This window comes from Triturus cristatus, chromosome 1_2, assembly GCF_964204655.1.
Source record: "Triturus cristatus chromosome 1_2, aTriCri1.1, whole genome shotgun sequence".
Lineage (NCBI taxonomy): Eukaryota > Metazoa > Chordata > Amphibia > Caudata > Salamandridae > Triturus > Triturus cristatus.
The window spans coordinates 1,095,316,550-1,095,333,278 of NC_140580.1; the positions used below are offsets into that span (position 1 = coordinate 1,095,316,550).

A 16,729-nucleotide genomic window follows, 5' to 3' on the forward strand; every position below is an offset into this window, starting at 1 on the left:
TGAGAAATAATTTGCATATTAAAACAAAAACGGTCTACTTTCCCGGATCCATGTGTGAGTAGCTGATGCAATCCGTGTTTTGCTTTGCATTTTGGCTCTCACAGCCAAGTATAATGTATTATAAAAAGAGGACGGCAAGTCCCAGAATGCAAAGCAAAAATCACTTTGATCAGTCGGTTAGGTTAAGAATGTCGATTAAAACATTGAAGCATGCCCTCCACCCCAATGTGAAACAGAAAACAAATAGGTTCGCATTGGTTTGTTTCATAAATGAACATTTTTTCATGCATGGTACATAAGTCGCAGAGGCCTTTGTTTGACTTCCTGAATATGACAGCTGAGGTGTAACGGACGAGCTTCGAAGCCGCACAGCTCCGACTTAAGCTCCGCTCCTTCGGTGACGTGGGGCTATTAACAAAACAGCTTCTTGTTCCATAATGTCCCAGGAGTATGGGAGTGATTAATGCTTTTGTAAATCGCCTCTTCGCGTCTAGAGGCCCCCCTCCCCTCCTCCTCCCTCTCTCAAAACCTGTCTGTAGATGATGCAGGCGCTCAGATGCACACAAAGAGGTGGGGAAGCGCCGGGAGCGGCAGATGCCCGCCCTCCCTCCTCGGGGCCGGAGAGACGAGCTGGATGGCACTCGGAGTTAGGAAGTCCGCGGATCTGGTAGACAGTCTCTCTTACTCAAGGGGGAAAGAGACTGCGTGTGTTATACTTGTGTTAACAAAGAGCCTGCAAGAGAAAGGTGACTGAGGGGATGCCAGGCAGGTGTACCGACAGGGTAATTGTGAGACAAGAGACAGCCTCTCGCACTCAAGCGGTAGAGACTGCCTTTGTTTCTCAAAGTGTAAACGATGACTGCGAGAGAGAGGATAGTGGTGTTCAGCAGACATGCGAACAGGGTGTTCGTGGGATAAGGGACAGCTACTCTTACTCGGGGGGGGGGGGCGGGGGGCGAGTCTGCCTGTGTTGCACCGAGTGTAAACAAGGAGTCTGCGAGAGAAATTGGACTGAGGGGGGTACAAAGCGGGGTTCAAGCAGACATACGGGCAGGACATTAGTGAAACAAGAGACAGCCTCTCTCACTCGGGGGGTGGGGGGGGGGGGGCGAGACTGCCTGTGTTACACCGAGTGTAAACAAGGAGTCTGCGAGAGAAATTGGACTGGGGGTACAAGGCGGGGTTCAAGCAGGCATTCAGACATGATATTTGTGAGTCAGAGACAGGCTCTCTCACTCAAGGGGGGCAGAGACTGCTTCTGTTACACAGAATGAGACGAGGGAGTCGGAGTGAGGGGCTTTAAGCAGACATACGGATGTGATATTTGTAAGTTTGACTCAAGGATGGCGGGTGCGAGATCTTAGGGACGTAGAGACATGGAGAGACTCACCCACCTCTGTTAACATGGGTGAGACGGAGTGGCTCACAGAAGGGGGATATGTGAGAGAGGTACAACAACGTTGTCTGTATTATGATCAATCTTGAGAAGAGGGGTCGGCGAGAGGGGGCTGAGAGACAGCCGGATGGTTAAGCAGGCAGGGGGGTTATGAGACACGGAGGCAGCGTGAGACCACAGACCATGTATGTCACCCACAGATTCCCGTAGGCCTGTGTTACACTGACAGGCGGTGGTCTGTGAGAGAGCACCAGTCTAAGGAGGGGGGGGGGGGAATGAGTTAGACATAGAGGTAGGAAAGGAGGTGTGAGGTGCACGGCCGTGCTGATTAAACACATGGGGGGTCTGTGTGAGGCAGGGTTACAACCGAAGCGGAGGGGCCTTTGTAGGCAGTTTAAGTGGCTTACACAGGACGTAGAGGTCTTTGTATAACACATAGCCATATTACACAGGGTGGGGGTCTGTAAAAGACATGGATTTCATCTTTGTTACTGTTGGAAAACGAGGCAGCATCTGTGAGGCCTGCACAAATAACATGACTACATTTGTCCTTCACTGGGAACCAAACACCCAATTGTAGCGCCTGACTCTCAGAGGGTAGCGTTGCAGAGCAGTCTGAGGCTTACTCAAGGGAGGTGGTGTGGGCTAGTAATCGACATTTGCAGGTGCGCCAAAAATAGCACTCAATAATTGATTGTCCAGTCTGTACTTTGCTTTATAAAAGTAAGAGTACATTTATTAAACACACACACTACTCAATACTATGCACCAATTTACAAATAAACATAAGCTGTTGGAATTACTTTGTGACATTGCATAACATCTCCACCCCTCCCGCAGGGGGTGGGGTCTAGTACCACCACTCCCATGTATGCACATCAACTTGTCCCCAATGCAGATAGTTGAACATAACCTGCAGCGAGGGCCCTGCGCACTGGCACCATCCCAGTGGCGACCCACCCCATTACCTCAACCAGCATTAAAAAGGGGTAAACCTGCCTTGGTGACACATGACCCTGACTGAGCATCTCCTACTGACCATACAGTATGCACCTCTATATCTTAAGGGCTAGCAGTCTGGGGTCTTCACCTAAGCGCAGCAGCAAGAATCCATGTTTACGCACACTTTAGAATGACAGTACTCATCACCTTGGTTGATCATTTGAATGCATTGCAATTACAGCCCCTAAGGGCATCACAGATGAAATCACAGGATTGCTCATATACAGCCAGACACCCTAGCAGGACTGTCTGGCAACATAACCCCACTTGGCTTATGACATCTCCTTACACATGTGGCTTACAGTCCCTTCAAAAGAAGTATTCCTGGCAACTACACTTCTCCTGCAGTGCGCCTCTTCACTTTGAAAGGAATCACAGGTAAAAGCATGGGATTACATAAATACAGCCAGACCCCCCTAGCAGGAAGGTCCAGCAACATAACTCCATTTTACTTAACATCACCTTACGCAGGTACTTCACTTTACACATGTGACTTTCAGTCCACCTAAAAAGAAATAACCACTAGTAAATGCATTTCAGTGCAATTACATCACTTCACCTCCAGGGGATGCACTTCTTCACACATCCCCCACTCAGCCCTTCACTTCATGATGCACTTCATAGTACACCCTCAGCTGTAGAACAAAAGTTCCAGCCTAGAATGTGTTTAAATGCTAGCTGAGCCCTTGAGGGGTAGTTTCCTTTAGGTCCCCATGACACTGAGGGTGGGACTTTTCTTCTTGCTGGGGGGGGAAGACTGCGCTTCTCCAGCAGCTCCCCGAGCACCTTTTCACAAGTGAGGGTGACCCCCTCCTCTGGGGGCCACAAAGCACCAGAACGGCAGATTTCTTCGTGCTGGGGTGGTGGTGGGAGGGGGGGGACTGTGCTTCTCCTGCAGCTCCCCCAGCACCTTTTCACAAGTGAGGGTGACCCCCCTCCTCTGGGGGCCACAAAGCACCAAAACTGCAGATTTCCAAATGCCTGGCGAGGCATTATGGGGCGCTTCATGCTCCTCTTTACCAGCCCCAGCCACTGGGAACACTCTCTGCCCTCTGAGTCTCTGAGAGAGTGGATTCAGCAGGGTGCTGTCTTCACTGGCTCCCTGCGCCAGCCTTTCGCCTGGCTCTCCTCCTTGGCCTCTCTTCTCCCTGCGCAGAGGCCACTGCTCCTGCGCTCCGGTCCTGGGCTCTTCTTCTGGTGCTGTTAGGGTCCTGCGGGCAGACAGGGGGTCTCTCCTTCCAACTGCCCATTGCGCCAGGCTCCAGCACCTTCAGCCTCAGCAGACCACACCCCAGAGAGAGCTTCTCTTCCTGTGCAAGCACTTTTTAAAAGTTGAGTAGGGGGTTGGCAGGAAGTCCCTGTTGGTCCTATCAAACAGCGACACATCACTTTCCTGCCCCTGCTCACTCCTTCTTGTCCAGCCTCTGGGTTTGTTCAAAATGGCGTAGTCCAGTGTCTCGGGCCACATGGCCTCTGAAGCCCAACTCCTTCCATGCTGCCTTCCCTCCTTGGTGCAGCCTGGTGCCTGGCACCTAGTGATGGATGAGCCTGTAGCCCCACCAATCATCTCTTCATGGAGAGGAGGCCCTCGCTTGTGGAAGAAAGGTTTTCAATCCATCCAGCTGAGGTCAGCCCTCAGCCTGGGTCTGGTCATGGCTGGCTCAGAGAAATATCACAGTTCTGGATGACCCAAAAGCAGTACAAATATGACTTTGGACTCAGCAGAATACTTCTTTTCACATCTGCTACAGTGGACTTAAGTGCGTGTCTGGAATCTGTAGGCCTAATGGAAGTTAATCTAGGCATGTGCCCCACATCCCCATAGGGGAATAATGAAGTGAAAACACAGTTAAACACCCTGACTTTCCCTGGCATGTTTCTTTCGAGTGTATAAAGTCTTTTCCATGTCCCCACCCAATACTGCTTAAGTCCTGCCACACCATTCACTTTGTAGCTGCTCCTGGACTGCGCACGCTATGAATCTCCCCGGCGCAGCCCGTACACGTGTGCACACGCATGTACACGTGTCTGCATGTAACCAGCCCGGTGTCTCTTACTCCATCTGCTGCACAGTGGCCTGGTCAAGCCAGGGGAACACCAGTAAAATCCCCATGCAGTCTCTTACATCCTGAGTTCACTGTGGGTGAGTCCCAACTTATGAGGCTCCCCCTCAGTAAAAGCTCAACAATCAGGTGCTCAAAATGCGAAAAATCCGGGCGGCCCATAGTGTCAGAACCACCTTCTAAGAGTTACAAAGGATGGGAGGGGTCTGTGAAATGTGGGTCATACCGGAGAGAGTCTGTGAGACATGGAAGAAATCTATGCAAGACGGAGGTGTGGTCTGTGAGGGGAGGGCCTGCTGTGTCTCAAGGAAGGGTGTGTGATACAGCCGGGCTGGTTTACCTGGGGGCGGTGGTGGTGGTCTGTGAGATACACAGAGCAGTCTCTGCATTACACACGTGGGTATGATCTGTGAGACATATAGCCTGACAGGATTACACAGGAGGGTAGGTGTCTGCCTAACACAGAGCCAGGCTGGCATACTTTGGTGGGCAGGGGTGTGGGTGTCTGTGAGAGAACCAGAGACAAGCTGGGCTAGATGGGAGGGTCTGTGTGATAGAACCAGGCTGGGTTACACAGGAGGGGTCTATCAGACACACAACCAGGTAGTTACCAAGTACGGCAAAGGGTCTAGTTTAAACAGAGCCAGGTCTCTGTAAAACAGGTCCAGTCTATGTTACACAGAGGGAGGGGGGGATCTGTGTGAAGGAGAGGGTGAATCTGGTCTGCATACACCCACGGAGGAGGTCTGTGGGTCACAGACACAGAGGGAAACGAAATGGGAGGCAGAGGGCAGGTTCGGAGGGGAGGGGTCTGTGAGAGGCAGCCGGGCTGCATTACACACACAGAGAAGGGGCGTGTGCACCACCGTGCCAGTCTGGGCTGCACACACCCACGGAGATCCCTGAGCCACGGAGCCAGGCTGGCATGTTCACAGAGAGAAACACCATGGAGGGGGGGGGGGGGGGGGTGCTGTCTGCGCGAGACAGAGCTGGCAGTAGCGGTCCGTGGAGGGAGTTCCGTGAGGCGGGGCGGGGGAGGGGCAGGGTGGGGAAATGTAAACGCCGGAATATGGATGAACGGAGGTAAGTACACATTTAAATAAATTAAACGGATTTCGTTGCGCGCGCTGCATCGCATTTTGGGGGAGGGGTCTGCGCGAGACAGAGCTAGGCTGGCATGTACACAGAGAGAAACACCACGGGGGAGGTGTCTGAGCAAGACAGAGCTAGGCTGGCATGTAGACAGAGAGAAGCAATTTAGGGAGGGGTCTGCGCAAGACAAAGCCAGACTGGCATGTACACAGAGAAACGCCACAGGGGAGGGGTCTGCGCAAGACAGAGCCAGGCTGGCATGTCCACAGAGAGAAACACCACGGGGGAGGGGTCTGCGTGAGACAGAGCTAGGCTGGCATGTACACAGAGAGAAACACCACGGGGAGGTGTCTGAGCGAGACAGGGAGAAGCAATTTAGGGAGTGGTCTGCGCGAGACAAAGCCAGGCTGGCATGTACACAGAGAGAAACACCACAGGGGAGGGTCTGCGCGAAACAGGCCCAGGCTGGCATGTACACAGAGAGAAACACCACAGGGGAGGTGTCTGAGCGAGACAGCTAGGCTGGCATGTACACAGATAGAAACACCACAGGGGAGGGGTCTGCGCGAGACAGAGACAGGCTGGCATGTAGACAGAGAGAAATACCAAAGGGGAGGGGTCGGCGCGTGAAAGAGCCAGGCTGGCATGTAGACGTAGAGAAACACCAAAGGGGAGGGGTCGGCGCGTGAAAGAGCCAGGCTGGCATGTACACAGACAGAAACACCACAGAGGAGGGGTCTGCGCGTGACAGACCCAGGCTGGCATATACCCAGAGAGAAACCACAGGGGGGGGGGGTATGCGCGTGACAGAGCCAGGCTGACATGTTCATAGGGAGAAACACCACAGGGGAGGGGGTCTGCGCGAGACAGAGCTAGGCTGACATGTTCATAGAGCGAAACACCAGAGAGGAGGGGGTCTGCGCGCGACAGAGCCAGGCTGGCATGTACAGAGAGAGAAACAGCATAGGGAGGGGAATGCGCGAGACAGAGCCAGGCTGGCATGTTCATAGAGAAACGCCACAGGGGAGGGGTCTGCGCGAGACAGAGCCAGGCTGGCATGTCCACAGAGAGAAACACCACGGGGGAGGGGTCTGCGTGAGACAGAGCTAGGCTGGCATGTACACAGAGAGAAACACCACGGGGAGGTGTCTGAGCGAGACAGGGAGAAGCAATTTAGGGAGTGGTCAGCGCGAGACAAAGCCAGGCTGGCATGTACACAGAGAGAAACACCACAGGGGAGGGTCTGCGCGAAACAGGCCCAGGCTGGCATGTACACAGAGAGAAACACCACAGGGGAGGTGTCTGAGCGAGACAGCTAGGCTGGCATGTACACAGATAGAAACACCACAGGGGAGGGGCCTGCGCGAGACAGAGACAGGCTGGCATGTAGACAGAGAGAAACACCAAAGCGGAGGGGTCGGCGCGTGAAAGAGCCAGGCTGGCATGTAGACGTAGAGAAACACCAAAGGGGAGGGGTCGGCGCGTGAAAGAGCCAGGCTGGCATGTACACAGACAGAAACACCACAGAGGAGGGGTCTGCGCGTGACAGACCCAGGCTGGCATATACCCAGAGAGAAACCACAGGGGGGGGGGTATGCGCGTGACAGAGCCAGGCTGACATGTTCATAGGGAGAAACACCACAGGGGAGGGGGTCTGCGCGAGACAGAGCTAGGCTGACATGTTCATAGAGCGAAACACCAGAGAGGAGGGGGTCTGCGCGCGACAGAGCCAGGCTGGCATGTACACAGAGAGAAACAGCATAGGGAGGGGTCTGCGCGAGACAGAGCCAGGCTGGCATGTTCATAGGGAAAAACATCACAGGGGAGGGGTCTGCGCGAGACAGTCATGCTGGCATGTACACACAGAGAAAAACCACAGGGGAGGGGTCTGCGCGAGATAGAAACAGGCTGGTATGTACACAGAGAGAAACATGGGTGGGGGGTATGGGCGAAGCTGGTCACTTAGAGAGTGGAGGGTCTGTGTAACACACAGAGCCAATCTGGTCTGCATACCCACCGAGATCCGTGCGTCTCAGAGCAGGGCTGGCTCGTGCACTGAGGCAAAGGGCAGGGTGGGTTGGAGGGGATGGGTCTGTGAGAGACACAGTCACAGCCGGCCCCGGGCTGGCTGCATACACAGAGGGAAGGGATCAGTGCGCCACGGAGCCCGGCTGGGCTGTGCACACCCAAGGAGTTGACCTGTGGCTCAAATACACACAGGGCAGGCTCGAAGGGGAGGGGTCTGTGAGAGAGACTGGGTGCCGGGTTGGATTACACACAACAGGGTCCTGTGCGCCATAGAGCCCGGAGGCTGTACACACCAACGGGGGTGATCTGTGACCCACAGAGCCGGCCTGGCTCGGAGGGGTCTGTGAGAGAGAAAGACGGGCTGGATTACACACAGCAGGGTCTTGTGCGCCACAGACCCGGCTGTACACACCCACGGAGGGGATCTGTGAGCCACAGAGCCGGGCTGGCTCGTATACTCAAGAGGGCCGGCTTGGAGGGGAGGGGTCTGTCAGAGACTGTCGGGCCGGATTTCACACAGAGAGTGGGGTGCTCCTGTGCGCCACAGACCGAGCTCGGCTGCACACAGAGGAGGCTAAGGATTCGTGAGGCGGGGGGCAGGCTGGATTACACACAGGAAGGAAGGGACTGCTGCCTGCCGGTGGGGAGAGAGAGCCTGCCTGCCTCCCAGCCGGCAGAGGAGGAAGCGAGGCAGCCTGGGAGCCCGGAGGCAGGAATGTGCCGGAGGATTCGCCGTGCCACACCAACCGGGAACAACAATAGCCGCCCTGGAGCAGGCAGCGGAGGCATGGGGGAACAGTGATCCTGCGCACAGCTGGATGTTCACTGGATTACACAGGCTTCACCACTGCTCAGGAAAGACGGACGCCGCCTGGTGAGTGCTAGCCTCCGCTACTCGTTCACCGCTCCTTCGAGGGGCTGCCCTCCCTCGTTTCCTGGTGCTGGGAAAAAGTTACTGGGAATACGTGCCGCGGGAGAGTGCAAGCTATAGTGGCGGGAGACGGAATGGTGGGACCTAGCGCCTACATTGTTTACTGCGAACCAGGGAGCCCCGGCTCTCAATCCCTGCAACCCAATTTGACACAAATGGTGTGATCCTGAACAGAATATTTAATCTCCATGTGCCTCCTTTACCCTCTGTGTTGCCCAAACGGAAAGCATGTAGATTAAAAAAGAACTCGCTTTAGGCGCTATTCGGAAGGTAAATTAATAACACCGCGTGTCGTCTGGTCGCCACAATATCGTAAAATGAGGCTCTGTGTGTTTTTTAAACAGCTCGTAGAGGAGCCCCGTATAAAGCACAACAGCGTCGCTGTTTTTTAAAGCCCGACAAAAGGTATAGGAAATGCAGTGATATTGGCCCTACTCGGACACCGTAGAACCAGCCACATGTGCTGCTGCTGGCCAGATGTGATCACGTCGCTTGCGGCGGCTGTTGGCTTGGATAATGAATGAGGGATTCTGTCAGTCTCTTTAGCTGTTTGTACCTTGACTCTGTCTTGTGATCAAAGTCCGACAGGCCTCGAAGTGGAATGGAAATATCTCCTACAGGCCAGTGTTCTGAAATGCTAGTACAGTGACAGTCATTCACATGTAAGACCCTGCTCCAGCCCTATGGCCTGTCAGGAGCATGAGGCCGGGATCTGGTAGATCAGTCTTGGAATGCTTCCATCGCAGTGATCTGTGGATGACACATGGTCGCAGGTTGGAATCCTGGTGGGGCCGCTCAGCCTATCATCCTTGCGAGGGCTACCATTCATATCAGTAGCGAAGCCACTGTGCAGTGGTATATTAGAAGTATTTAAATACAGCAGTAATCAGGGGTCAGTGGGTCTCTGTGCCACTGCACCTGCTGCACCAAGGGAAGCGACGCTCCTGTCTCTCACGCCAGGTCCATGATCCATCGGGTTTGGTTAGGGTCAGTTTCGTCAGACCGCCCCAGACCTGCCGGCTTTTAAGCGGAAAGGCCAGCCGTGAATGGCCGGGAGAGCCGGGGCAGGATCGGTCGACTGCAACAGTCTGCCCCGTTGTCGGTTATGAATTAAAACAATCTTATGAAGTCCTTCTTTCCAATGCGTATTGCCCACTGGGGAGCCTGAAGGCGTGGGAAAGGAAATGGTGATTAAATATAGCGTAATCGACACAAACCAGGGAAAGTTGGGTGAACCGAGGGAACTCGAAAGTTAGTAAGGAGCGGACCGGCCTAGTTGTGTTGGGGGGAGGGGGCAGTTAATACAGTGCCTCTTAAAGACGAGGAGAGAGGTTGCCGATAAGGGTGACAGTTTGACAGGTGTCTTGCCCAGCCCTGCCAGCGTTACTGCGCACGTGCAAGGATCGCTCACGTGCAGCCAGTCAACATGACCGAGTTTCAAAGAGGCCTTCCTCTCTATGCCATTAAAAAGACATGAAGAACAAAAACACATCCTGGAGAACTGAGATAGGACGAGACCAGTTGCACACACTACACTGGGGACTGACTGACGGCTGGGTAATGTCTGCTTGGAGGAGGGTCACGTGCTCTGCCTGGAATGATGGAAGTGAATGCACAACCTGCACAGGAAGTCGCTGTTTGTGAAAATGTGTAAATGACTGATAATATGGAAGTATATTGTTAGTATTGGCAAGGGTATATAAAGAAATACATGGAAATGGTGATGTGAAACCATTTCAGAAAATATTGAACATGTAAAGGGCATAGTCAGTCTCTCTCTCCCGCCGTCCCCACCCTCTAAGACATTTCTGCCTGGATTTGGGACAGTCACATGGTCTCCTAAAAGTGCCAAGAATGTTCACCTACAGCTCACTGAAGTTCACATCCATTTACACTACTGGTAGCACGCCTTCACCTGTCCAATCAGGCTCTCTTCTGTCCTGGGGGCCTGAGAACCATTTGGAAATTCACCCCAGACCTCTGACAGCGCCGCAATGCCACAACAGTGACAGGCCGTGTGCTGTATAAATGCCAACACCAGAGCCTAACCTGTTCACGCCATGGATTGCGCTATGCAGCTCTACCCACGTCCCTGTTCAACCTTTGCACATGGTCCCTGTAGACGGGGGTACCTTTGTTTTCTGACCAGTCCAAAAAGCAGCCAGATTGCGCCTAGAAAGCTCTCGCCCTCTTACGGCTGCTGGAAGGTGCCCACTAGTGACGTCCAAGATGCTAGAGTGTGATGGCAGAGTCTCAAAGCAGGCAGGTGCGCGCTGGGCCTTAGCACCGCCCCCCATTAGCCATGGTCCAATCAACGAGGAGACCACTTTTTTAACTCCCGTTTCAGGGCCCCCTCCCAGGTGTGCCTCTCTCTAGTGCTGGGACCGCATAAGGTTCACCGACTAGCATAACACATGGAGCTACATTCTACAGGCTATAAGGAAATAGCCACCCCATTAAGGTCCTAATTCTCCCGGAAGCGTTTCACCTCTGTCGCTTCCTTCCCTGGGCCTTCAGGAGCCCCCCCCCCCCTTTCTGATTTATAGAGGAACCCACCCCCTGCCAGACAAGTTAGAATGCACTGGAGTGGGTTCAGTGTCATCTGTTGACTTGAGAACCAGTTCTTTGGTGTGGGCTTCCCGCAGCCATGGGTTTCAGTTCTGTTTGCACCCGGAAGTGTCATTCTAATTGTAAACACGGCCAGAAATGATGGGGGCAGGGGTGTGTTTTTATTGACAAAGCAGTGCAAGCTGAAATGTCCCCTCTCAATGTCTGAGGCGACAACATCCACAGAGGCAAAGGCCTGCTGGTTGACGCGGGTGCTTTCCGTAGGACTGTTTGATCTCAGCATCCTCTCAGCATCCCCTGAGGCAGGGTCACTGGGGAGGTTTGAATATCCACTGGTACTTGCAAAGCATCAGCCTAGCTATAGAGGGGTGCAGCGCCCACATGCTTAGAAAGACAAGCAGAGGTAGTCTCGTGGTGGTGGGAGGGAGGTCTCTCAGGGTGCAGGCCACGTGGGTTCTCTTCAGCTGCAGTGCACTGTGGACTCCAGCTGGTTCTAACTGGATCTAACGAGGTGGTTGTCACTAGAAGTCTTTAAGAACCCTCACCACTGATCTACAGTTCATGAGTTTGGATTCGGGTATTGCATTGTATTGTAATTGCATTTATATAGTGCTTACTACCCCTAAAGAGGCTTCAAAGCGCTTTTTTGGCGAGTACCACGCTACTCCGGAGTATAGTGAAAAGTGAAATTAATTTGAGCAGTGGATACATTAGCCTGTTATTTGGATTAAGGAGGGTAGTGGAGGGATAGAAGAGGAAAAGGTTTGCATTGATATAGCACTTGCTACCCCTGATGAGGTGTTGAGGCTTTCGGCAAGTGGCACGCTACTCCATGAGCAAAATAAGATTAGTGGTGAATTAGCCTAGACAAATATGAATACATTTGAGCAGTAGGTCAACTCTGCCTTCCATCCTTCTATGGTCGGTAAACTGAGTACTATTAAAGTTGGTAATGGTAAGACCTGTTATTTACAGTGCATCGAAACAGCAGAAGACGAGCACAGTATGAAACGCTATAATGAAAACACTGTATTCATGATTAGCAGTAGAGTAGGAAGTTCTCATCATATGTGGTCCATGTGAGACCCTTGGTGGTACCAAGGGAGGAAGAAACGCTCTTTGAAGAGGTGGGTTTTCAGCTCCTTCCTGAGATGGTGATGTTTGATACTTTACTGCGCATGGTGCTCTCCAATGACCTGTTAAAATCTCTCTGTACACAACGAGGTGGATCCACCCTTTGGATCCATGGTTGGACAGATTCAAAGAGGAGACAGAGAGATAGGACTATTCCCCAAGTGCCTCATCCGCGGCTTCCATGTTGCTTCTGGAGGTCGAGAGCAGCTTTAGCCAGAAGACAGGGAAGGTTGATTCTTGGGGTGCAAGTAGAACACATGTACTATTAGTCGTATCCACACCGTAGTGTGAATGTTCAGATGTATTCCAAACTTTGAAATCCATGGAGGTTGGATCTCTCCTTGAAGATCCACCTGCTCCACTAAAGTTTTTTAAAAGTTGACGATGGCTTGAGCCCGCTACGGCCAGTCCGGCCCTGCTTGAGCCGATATGGAGCCCTGTGGGCGCCATCTTGTGCAGGAGAAGGCTTCCTTGCGTGGGCTATCTGCCTCTCAACACAAAATACCAGCTGTAAGAGAGAAGTCGATTCGATTTTTCTTTTTAAATCTTTTTTTTTTTTTACCTCTTATGCCTTTCTACAACAAAATAACCTTTGCCCTAATACCCAGATCTCTTAACCAGTGGCCCATCCCTTACCCCAGCATAGCCTGATCCCATTGCACACCTGCGCCTAAAGGTCACCCTGACTTTTCAAGAGTGAGAAGACGTGAATGGCACCCCTGTGCTCTGGTTATGAGCTCTTGAATCATTCATCCATTGGCCCTTCAACAGAGGCCAGCCATAGAATGGGCCCCCTTAGTATCCAACTGTGATACGATTATTTAAGTGATGGGGCCCACGGGTCGCTGGGGGGTGCGCTCGTCTCACATATGTCGCCGGGCGGCCGCCACCGCGGGCCTTTGTGGCTAATAGCCTCGTCTGTATTCAGAGCGGAGACAAAGGCACCGAAAGCTCTTTACTCCGCGCAGTGTGCCAGTCTCCCCCGAGGCGTGACATCCAGGAGGGATCGGGCTGACAGCACCCTGCTATGTGCCGTGCGCTCCGGCAGGGTACAGAGTGACGGCACTGTGCAATGTGCCAATGTCCCACGAGCTGGGAGGGACTAGAGTGGCACCCCCGCTCACTGGGAGGGTACAGGGTGACAGTGCCGTGCAATGTGCCAATGTACCAAGAGTGTGCGCTCTGGGAGGGTACATCCAATGTGCCATGAGCTGCGCGCTCTGAGACGGTACACAGGGTGACAGCATTGTTCAATTTGCCAATGAGCTATGCGCTTTGGGGGTAGGGGGTCACGGAGTTAGCGCAATGTGCCATAGCACCGGGAACCACTCTCCCATGAGCCGTGCGCTCTTGCAGGGGTTCGAGTAACAGCGTCTTACGGTATGCCAAAACACCCAGAGGCGTGCACTCTCCGGGGACGCACAGCAGGGTGACAGGAAAGTGCAATGTGCCAGAGGACCCGGAACGAGGGGATCGCAGTGGTAGGTAGCCCCGCGCAATGTGTCTGTCAATGTCCCATGAGCCGTGCGCTCTGGGGGAGGGGTACAGGGTGACAGTAGTGTGTCAGAACACCCGGAGTCGTGCGCTCTATAGGGATCCCAAGTGACAGCGCGGTGCAATGCGCCAGTGTTCTACGAACCCTGCTCTCAAGAAGGGATCAAGGTGACAGCACCGTGCAGTCTCCCAAAACACGCAGAGCCGTGTACTCTCCGTGTACGTACCGCAGACAGAAGGAGGTAGGACCCAGCAAGCAGCCGAAGCACCCAAGGGGCAGTGCCGCCCAGTGTACCAGTAGCCTCTGGTCGTGCTCTCTCTTAGGGGCGCGCAGCAGGGTGACAGCACCTTGTTAGAGACAGTTTCAGAACGGAGACTGCCATGAGAGGTCAAGACCCCGCCTTGCAGGGGCCACTGCGCACCGCCGGGTCGCGCAGATTTGATAAGGGTCATGGGTGCGTCAGTACCTGTGAGGGCAAGATGTCTCGCTTGGAAGATCGCTGTCCAGCGCTTAGATGACTCACCAGTGTGTCCGCCATGTTACTTGTCTGTGGGACCTTCGCAAGAAAAGCACCACTCGCCGTCCACCCGTGTAGCGCCTTTCACTCTTGGTTGTGGGCACAGGCGAGGTCGGCATCATGTATTTTTCCATCCGTGCAGGAACCTCTTGTCCCATTCTTGGACGAAGCATAGGGTGATCGAGCGGGGTTCCAGAACACCCTCATCTCCGATCAACAGATGGCCTGGCGCAGGTCTTTCTTCCCCCGTTCACGCCTCTGGGTGCGCATCATTAAAATTCCCAGATTCGCGAACATCCACCTGACGTAGAGGATGCAAAAGAGGATGTGACGTCATGATGAGAGAATCATGCTGACAGAGACTAACTGCCCATCGGTCAGTAGCACTGTCACTTCCTGCTGCCGCTGCACGGCTGTGACCTCATCACTGAGAGAGCAGTACACCACTACTCCTGGGGGGCGGAGCCAGGAAAGGCCTTTGTCAGTGACACACCGCAGAACGTGCCAAGATAACACGGCTTTAAACAAAGCAGACGGGAGCAACAGCAGCTCGTGCACGACCAGACCCGACCAGTGGCGAGTTCTCGGAGGGCTGGAATCCTGGGGAAAGGAGGGACGGGTTTTAGTTTACACTCCCGTTCCTTCTAATGAATACCTTGATTAGCATTAAATGAAATATTAGCGCCAAGTGATATCCGAGCGATTAGAAATAAAATAACTGCCTTATTTTATTATCATTCTTTCTACTACAGAACGCAGGTGTTCCCTCTGTTACCCGCGCTGCCTCCTACATTTGTGTTTAAAGTTCTCTGTTCCAAGGCCACTGGAACAGGTCAGTCCTTGAAGTCACTAATCGGGTGGCCCGGTCAGGTGAAATATATTTCCTCCACTGTCAGGCTAAACTCATTTTCTAGCTGCCTAAGACAGGTTTTATGGATCACGCAAATCTGATCTATTGATTGAGATTCTGTGCGTTGTTATGAACCACCTCGAAGCGCTTGTCACAGATAATGGCACCCAGATGGCATCCGAGGAGATGGAAGAGTCCATGGCATCTGTTTGCACCCATCCCGCATAAACATCATTGCATGAGCCTAGGGGCACCGGCCTCGGGTTAAAAGGCAATTAAAGACCCTTTGCAATTGACCGTAGCCAATGGGACTTGACCAGGAAGGGAATGAATGAGAGGTTGCTGAAGGCCGTGTTTATCCTTCCGGGGTCAGGGTTCACTTCCAGCAGAACCCAGGTGTAGTCAGAATTCATTCTGTTTGGGGCTTCCCTTCTTCTCAAGGAGTCCAAAAATAACCAGATGGGTTTGTTATCCAAGACCAGCTCTTGAAACGAGCCCTGATGTCTTAGTCAAAAGGTCCGAAAACCCTCGCCCTCTAGTAGAGGTATGTTCAACAGCTGGTTCCTCATCCCCGGGACCTATACCCTAGTGAGTCCCTTAGGGCTCTGCAGGGAGTTCTGGATCGTGGGGCTGCTCAGTGTTGTGGGCCTCTGGTCGTCCATGTTGTATAATTCCAATTTACTCAACGAGTGAAGTCTTCCTTCACGCCATTCACAGTTTGCTGAGGAATTAACGGGCCCTAAAGGTAAAAATGTGTTGGAGACCCCCTTGACAGAAATAATTCTGAGCATGCCTGGGCATTTGTCAGTGGTATTATGTGACGGTGGGGTTGATGGATCCGCTGTGGCTTGTACATAGTACTCCACATGATACTTCTGGAGACCGCCCCTCGTCCTGGTAAGAGCAAGGGTCCTTGTTTTTTAACGAATAGATGGATCGTACGCGAGTCAGTTGGAAAATGGTCGAGGGCAGTGGTTGATGTGAGGCAGGCATTCCAGGAAAAGTCGAGAGGGAACATTGGGAGAGAAGAGGTGGTGAAGATAAGTGATTCTGTGAGGCTGAAGAGGTCAGGATGGATAAGAAGCAACAAGAATAGGTTCACCGGGCCTGAACCTAGGTTAGTGTCTAAAGTTTAGGGTGGTGTGGTGTAGGCGAGGGTAAAGTACGGAATAAGAACAAAGTGTAGCACAAGAGAAAGGGAAGGGAGCTGAGTGTGCAAGGAGGCACGTTTGGAGGTGTCGGTGTCGGATGTGGCTCCTTGTTGGATTCTGAAATGGACAATGACGGTGCCCCATCTTCACCCGAGACCGTCCTGCAGAACCTAGCCAGCAAGGGAGTCTCCAGAATGATCCTGCAAGACCCGGCTTTTGAAAGGATTATGCATTTGGATAACGGAGCGTCTGGCGGTCGTTAATGTTTTTCATGATACACAGTTCTAGCGTTCTGAGGGTGCCAAGGACGGGTGTGCTGTGTCTAGGTTCTAGATTCTGTGGAACACTGCATTGGCAGGAGGTGCCTGGATTCAATGTAGACCAGTTGATGTCACTGGAAAGAGACTTCCAGACCCAGGCCTTTGTCTGCAAGAAACATCTAAGGGTTTCCATTGTGCCGAGTTTGTGGCTTCCTTTCACTTGGTCAAAGAAGTATAAACAC

The 16,729-nt window shown here is 53.0% G+C and overlaps 1 protein-coding gene across 12 annotated transcripts in view; it reads left to right on the forward strand.

Annotated features, from left to right (window-relative positions):
* The window catches only part of DAB2IP (DAB2 interacting protein), a 1,477,580-nt gene that overhangs the window by 1,081,583 nt on the left and 379,268 nt on the right, over positions 1–16,729 (forward strand). Inside the window, exon 1 of one of the 12 annotated variants that reach the window (XM_085613698.1) lies at positions 7,837–8,455. The exons of 9 other annotated variants lie outside the window; for them this stretch is intronic. The gene's annotated coding sequence lies outside the window, so the exon portion shown is untranslated. Of the gene's footprint in view, positions 1–7,836; positions 8,456–16,729 lie in introns of those variants that run through there. 2 more of the 12 variants (XM_085613702.1, XM_085613705.1) reach the window with 2 other exon arrangements.